At 44.4% G+C, this 7,526-nt stretch overlaps 1 non-coding gene across 1 annotated transcript; it reads right to left on the reverse strand.

Annotated features, from left to right (window-relative positions):
• Nucleotides 1-1,366: 1,366 nt before the first annotated feature.
• trnav-cac (transfer RNA valine (anticodon CAC)) lies at nt 1,367-1,439 on the reverse strand. Its single transcript has one exon. It is a non-coding gene; the product is annotated as a tRNA-Val (tRNA).
• Nucleotides 1,440-7,526: the final 6,087 nt, after the last annotated feature.

Here is a 7,526-nt window from a genome sequence, read left to right on the forward strand (position 1 = left end):
ACACAACAGGACGGGTAACCTTTGACAAACAATTAAACCGAGGTTACAGACTCTCTTCCTTCCCCTGCCCTTTGCGGGACACTTGTTCCCCTTTAATTTTACAGACTGACTGAGTTCACTAACCGCGGGGAGAGAGTAGGTGTCTCCGCGGCCCCACTGTGCTAACATGGAAGATAACACGATGGGGATGTGGGGTGGTGGGTGGGGATCAGTGACATGTTGGTGTAAAGGGCAGTGGAGGAGAAGGATTGACAGCTGCCAGTGAGGGACAGAAGTTGTTTAAGGTGAGCCAACACATTCCCGATCAGCACAGAAGGCATTCACTGGTCAGCTGCCCTCTGCTGTACTTCTGGTCAGAGCGGTTTCCGCAGTGGAGCCATTATCACATTTGCTTTCCACGCGAAAGGTTCCCGTGCAGAAAGATTATGTTTAAACTTGCTGTGGATGAACAGCCATGGGCGAGTTTATTCTCCTGTCAAAAGGGCGACAGTGGCTTCTCCCTTATTCTTTAATTGCCCTTTATTTCACTTCACTAAATAGATATATTTGAGTGAGAGAAATTGTTCCAGAGTGTCGCCCACTTCATCTTTTGTTCCCTTTTAAACACATAAAATGAGGCGGGGGGAATAAATACAGAAAACAAAGCCGAGGGATACAGACAAGAGGAAGAGAGAAGGGGAAATACTGCCCCTATCCAGAACTAATGCAGAAATCTCTCTGCTGTGCTCGGGGTGGCCACCCACAGCCTGGATACACTGACGTCCCAACAGCTCATTGACTGTCGGAGTGGGACCGTGCGGCGCTTCAGAAGACAGGTCGAAAAAGCAAAGTCACTGATTCAGTCCCATGTGCTTCTCTGACTGACACCGGGGAAACGGTGAGACAGATTTTGGAGTATAGGTCTGGTTATTGTGAAACAGCAAAGAAAATATGAAGCCTGGAATTAAATTATTGAATGTGTATCCTGCTCGTTTCGTGGTTAGGCATTCACAGAGGGAGCCCGAGTTCGGAAAGTAACTTTTTAATTCAAATTTTTTTCAAATAATTACATGCAATTAATTAAACTCCGTGGGAGGTGGGGTGATTAAAACATCACCGATCGGAAAGGAATTGCCCGCGGGAAGCCTCCAACTGGAATTTTTGGGTCAATATTCCCACCCGGATTGTTTTGCAGACTTACAGTCAATACTTCAATAACTGAACTGTAATAATTTCAGGAGCTTTCATCATAGATGATATTTTACACCCTATCTGACTTAACACACTCTGAATTTTTGAAATTGGTTTAAAATGTTCATTGCTCAGAAGACAAGAAACCTGGGGTACTTTTTTCAATTTATTTCACAGCAAATATATTCTAAAATGATGTTTCTGCCTGGGCTCAAACCAGGGACTTTTCATGTGTGAGAGGAACGTGATAACCACTACACTACAGAAACCACTGTTGAACTTAGTGCCCAGAGAGAAGTGTTAAGCCAGAAGGTGTAATTCTGAATCCCTTTCTGTGAAAAAATCTTTTCACAAACATTTCTCTGACTGAAGCTGCACAAGTCAAAAATGTTCCTTTCAAAGTTATCAAACTCCCAAATTAACGCACCCCCCGAATCTTCTGGATCAGAAAGCTCTAGTTGTGCCGACTCAATCCATAAATCTGACTTTACTCACCCTGTATTTTAGGAGATTGGTTTAAAATGTTCATTGCTCATAAGACACGGAACCTGGGGCTACTTTTGTTCAATGTATTTCACAGAAAATATATTCTAAAATAAAGCACGCGCCCAGGATCAAACCGGGGACATTTCATTTGGGAGGTGAATATGATAACGGCTACACTACGGACACCTTTCCATAACCCAGCCCCCGGTTTGTCATTTGCACCACAATTAAACCCAATGAGATCAGGATAAAAGTTCCTCACATGCTCATGACAAAATAAATGGTTAAAGATTTACAAAATAATTTATGTCTTAATTAATGATGTTCAAGTCAATGATTCTTATTTTTTATACATGATTTGCATATAGATCTGTAAAATAAATGAACTCTTTTTTTTAATCAGGTTTTGAATTAAAAGTACAACTTCCCAGGGTGGGAATTGAACCTTAGACTTAACGTTGAGAGCATAGAATCCTTACCACTCAACAACCAGGGACCGATATAACGTTTTCTTGCTGCATCGTTATAGTTCATGACATTACTGTCATTTTCAGTTCACTTGATTCACACCGAAACAGATTGTAAGTGTTGTATATGCATGCCTGTTTACTGTGTGATGTCTGTAACACTGCTATGCAACACTGAATGTACTCTTACACTCTACACATCTTCCCTTCACCAGAGGATGCTGCTGCTTGAGACCGAAAGGTTACCTGCAACCCAGTATATAAAGGAGCTCACAGCTTGGTGTCCTCACTCGAGGAGCTTCAAATAAAGGACTACAGGTCTACACAGTTTAAGTATCATACCCTGCCTCGTGGAGTCATTACGAAAGATGCCTACATACACTACAATAAACATGATCTTAAATTCACGCCACTTGAGATCACATTCAAATGATTTACTAAATCCACCCCTTGTACCACCGCAACACAGGTTCGATTCTTGGTCAGGGAGATAATATTTACAACACAGTTTTCAAACTAATAGCCCTATATAAATGTCAACATGCAGCTAATGTGAAAAAATGAATTCATTTAATCACGTTCAATTAACCGATAACTTTCTTTTGCAGAATTAAATAAATGATAATATGGTTACTGAGGGATAGTGGTACATAAGAACAGAAGAACATAAGTATTAGGAACAGGAGTCGGCCATCTAGCCCCTCGAGCCTGCTCCGCCATTCAATAAGATCATGGCTGATCTGGCCGTGGACTCAGCTCCACTTATCCGCCCGCTCCTCATAAACCTTAATTCCCTTATTGGTTAAAAATCTATCTATCTGTGACTTGAATACATTCAATGCGCTAGCCTCAACTGCTTCCTTGGGCAGAGAATTTCACATATTCACAACCCTCTGGGAGAAGGAATTCCTTCTCAACTCGGTTTTAAATTGGCTCCCCCGTATTTTGAGTCTGTGCCCCCTAGTTCTAGTCTCCCAGACCAGTGGAAACAATCTCGCCGCCTCTATCATGTTATCCCTTTCAATATTTTAAATGTTTCTACAAGATCACCCCTCATCCTTCTGAACTCCAACGAGTAAAGACCCAGTCTATTCAATCTATCATCATAAGGTAACCCCCTCATCTCGGGAATCAGCCTAGTGAATCGTTCTCTGTACCCCCTCCAAAGCTAGTATATCCTTCCTTAAGTCAGGTGACCAAAACTGCACGCAGTGCTCCAGGTGCGGCATCACCAATACCCTACACAGTTGCAGCAGGACCTCCCTGCTTTTGTACTCCATGTCTCTTGCAATGAAGGCCAACATTCCATTCGCCTTCCTGATTACCTGTTGCACCTCCAAACTAACTTTTTGGGATTCATGCACAAGGACCCCCAGGTCCCTCTGCACCGCAGCATGTTGCAATTTCTCCCCATTCAAATAATATTCCCTTTTACTGTTTATTTTCCTAAGGTGGATGACCTCACACTTTGCGACATTGTATTCCATCTGCCAAACCTTAGCCCATTCATTTAACCTATCTAAATCTCTTTGCAGCCTCTCTGTGTCCTCTACACAACCTGCTTTCCCACTAATCTTTGTGTCTTCTGCAAATTTTGTTGCACTACACTCTGTCCCCTCTTCCTAGGTCATCTATGTATATTGTAAACAGTTGTGGTCCCAGCACCGATCCCTGTGGCATACCACTAACCACCGATTTCCAACCCGAAAAGGGCCCATTTATCCCGACTCTCTGCTTTCTGTCAGCCAGTCAATTCTCTATCCATGCCAGTACATTTCCACTGACTCCGCGTACCTTTATCATCTGCAGTAACCTTTTGTGTGGCACCTTATCGAATGCCTTTTGGAAATCTAAATACACCACATCCATCGGTACACCTCTATCCACCATGCTCGTTATATCCTCAAAGAATTCCAGTAAATTAGTTAAACATGATTTCCCCTTCATGAATCCATGCTGCGTCTGCTTGATTGCATTATTCCTATCTAGATGTCCCGCTATTTCGTCCTTCATGATAGTTTCAAGCATTTTCCCTACTACAGATGTTAAACTAACCAGCCTATCGTTACCTGCCTTTTGTCTGCCCCCTTTTTTAAACAGAGGCGTTACATTAGCTGCTTTCCAATCCGCTGGTACCTCTCCAGAGTCCAGAAAATTTTGGTAGATTGTAACGAATGGATCTGCTATAACTTCCGCCATCTCTTTTAATACCCTGGCATTTCATCAGGACCAGGGGACTTGTCTACCTTGAGTCCCATTAGCCTGTCCAGCACTACCCCTCTAGTGATAGTGATTGTTTCAAGATCTTCCCTTCCCACATTCCTGTGACCAGCAATTTCTGGCATGGTTTCTGTGTCTTCCATTGTGAAGACCGAAGCAAAATAATTGTTTAAGGTCTCAGCCATTTCCACATTTCCCATTATTAAATCCCCCTTCTCATCTTCTAAGGGACCAACATTTACTTTCGTCACTCTTTTCCGTTTTATATATCGGTAAAAGCTTTTACTATCCGTTTTTATGATTTGCGCAAGTTTACCTTCGTAATCTAACTTTCCTTTCTTCATTGCTTTCTTAGTCATTCTTTGCTGTCGTTTAAAATTTTCCCAATCTTCTATTTTCTCACTAACCTTGGCCACCTTATACGCATTGGTTTTTAATTTGATACTCTCCTTTATTTCCTTGGTTATCCCCGGCTGGTTATCTCTTCTCTTACCGCCCTTCCATTTCACTGGAATATATTTTTGTTGAGCACTATGAAAGAGCTCCTTAAAAGTCCTCCACTGTTCCTCAATTGTGCCACCGTTTAATCTGTGTTTCCAGTCTACTTTAGCCAACTCTGCCCTCATCCCACTGTAGTCCCCTTTGTTTAGACACTACTTCCTCACCCTCAATCTGTATTACAAATTCAACCATACTGTGATCACTTATTCCGAGAGGATCTTTTACTAGCTTCAATCATCAATTTTCTCTTTACATGTGATGAACTTTTATCCCTATCTCGTTTACACAATGTATTTTAGGAGAATGGTTTAAAATTTTAAGTGCTTATTGTCATGTATTCAACCAACATTGTAACCCATATATAATCTGACCTCAGTTGTACACTGTGAGAACAATGATCACTAGGTGGTGAACTTGTGGGAGACACTTCTAACCTGGACCTTCAGTATAAAAGGGGAAGCTCCACCCACTTTCATCACTTGAGTGCTAAGGAATAAAGGACAGGCCACAGACTGACCTTCTCTCAAGCATAGGCCTCCTGTGCATTTATACTGTATAGTAAGGATGTATCAATGGCGACGAGAAACTGGGATTTAAACCACGTGAGCATGGCTGCTAGCAGAATAGACGAGAGATACTGTGTTAAGGAATGGTTGGGACAGAGAATCAACTTTGTTGAAGTAACACACAGTTCTACAGGCAGACAAGGGCAATCGGGTATGCCCCAACATGTAGTCGAACCCAGAGGGGGAGTTCGACAGAGATAATGGCAAGCAGAACGGCGATTCACACCATTGCAAGGGACAATGTGGCCAGTAATGGGGCCATCAATACCTGTTAATGGCACACTCAAGGACAGTCACAGGGGTAGTCAGGAATGATTGACTCGCAAGGGACCTTTTGTTTCCAACAACAGCTCATGTTGGAGGCATGGAGGCACAAACTCAGCCAGAGTTTGCAGAGATGAGCAAAATACCGACAGAAATTGCAGAAATGAACGCTGGGGAAAATCGCTGGAAGCTGAAGTTCAGTGAGTTCATGTGGAGCATGTATACAGTTCATAAACCAGGATGCCACCAATAATGATGAAAGTGCTCCTTAGTGGCATCCCAGTATCAATGAAGCTAGACACGGGGGCTAGCCAGTCCCTGATTGGTATCAAATAGTTTGAAAAGTTGTGGGCGTCCAAGGCCAGTAGGGCCAAAATTATCACCGATTGACGCACAGCTACGGTCATACACCAAGGAGATCATTCCGGTGCTTGGCAGCGCCACGGTAATCGTGAACCACAAAGATTCGGAGAACAGGTTGCCACTCTGGGTTGTCCCGGGGGACGGTCCCGCACTACTGGGGAGGAGTTGGCTTACTGTCATGAACTGGAAATGGGGCAATGTCAATGCTATTACCTCTGTGGAGCGAGTATCATGCTCACAGTTCCTGCACAAATTTGACTCATTATTTCAACCCAGCATTGGCACTTTCATGGGGGCCAAGGTAGTGATTCACATAAACTCGGAAGCCAGGCCAGTACATCACAAGGCCAGAGCAGTGTCGTACGTGATGCGGGAAAAGATCGAAGGTGAATTGAACCGCCTGCTGAGGGAAGGCATCATTTTGCCGGTCGAATTCAGTGACTGGGCAAGCCCGATTGTACCGGTGTTCAAGGCGGATGGGTCGGTCAGGATATATGGTGATTACAAGGCCACCATCAATCGGGTGTCACTCCAAGACCAGTACCCGTTACCGAGAGCGGAGGACCTCTTTGCGATGATATCCGGTGGCAAACATTTTTCAAAATTGGACGTGACCTCGGCTTACATGACCCAGGAGCTGGCGAGTGAGTTGAAGAAGCTGACCACCATCACGACACACAAGGGGTTGTTTGAGTACAACAGATGTCCGTTCGGGATTCGCTCGGCCGCCGCGATCTTCCAACGAAATATGGAAAGCCTCCTCAAGTCGATTCCAGGGACGGTGGTTTTTCAGGACGACATCCTCATCACGGGTTACGAGACTGAAGAACACCTCCACAACCTGGAGGAGGTGCTACGCAGACTGGACCGGGTAGGGCTGTGACTGAAAAAGGCAAAGTGCATCTTCCTTGCTCCAGAGGTAGAATTCCTGAGGATGAGGGTAGGAGTAGACGGGATGGGCCCTACTGCATCCAAGACGGAAGCGATCCAGAGAGCACCCAGACCCCGTAACACGACGGAGCTGCGTTTGTTCCTGGGGCTCCCGAACGATTTGGTAACTTTCTTCCCAAATTGAGCACGCTGCTAGAGCCGCTACACATGCTCCTAAGCAAAGGTCGCGAATGGGTCTGGGGGGACAGCCAGGAAAGGGCTTTTAATAGAGCACACAATTTGTTATGTTCCAACAATCTGTTAACGCGATATGACCCATGTAAGAAACTTGTGTTAACGTGCGATGCGTCGTCCTGTGGTGTCGGGTGTGTGTTGCAGCATGTCAATGCCAAGGGTCAGTTACAGCCGGTAGCTTATGCCTCCAGAGGTCTGTCCCAGGCAGAAAGGGGCTACGGGATGATAGAAAAGGAGGCGCTAGCATATGTATATTCGGTAAAGAAAATGCACCAGTACCTGTTTGGCAGGAAATTTGAGCTGGAGACAGATCACAAACCCCTAACGTCACTTTTGGCCGACAACAAGGCCATAAATGCAAACG

Source organism: Pristiophorus japonicus, chromosome 20 (assembly GCF_044704955.1).
Source record: "Pristiophorus japonicus isolate sPriJap1 chromosome 20, sPriJap1.hap1, whole genome shotgun sequence".
NCBI classification, from domain to species: Eukaryota; Metazoa; Chordata; class Chondrichthyes; family Pristiophoridae; genus Pristiophorus; species Pristiophorus japonicus.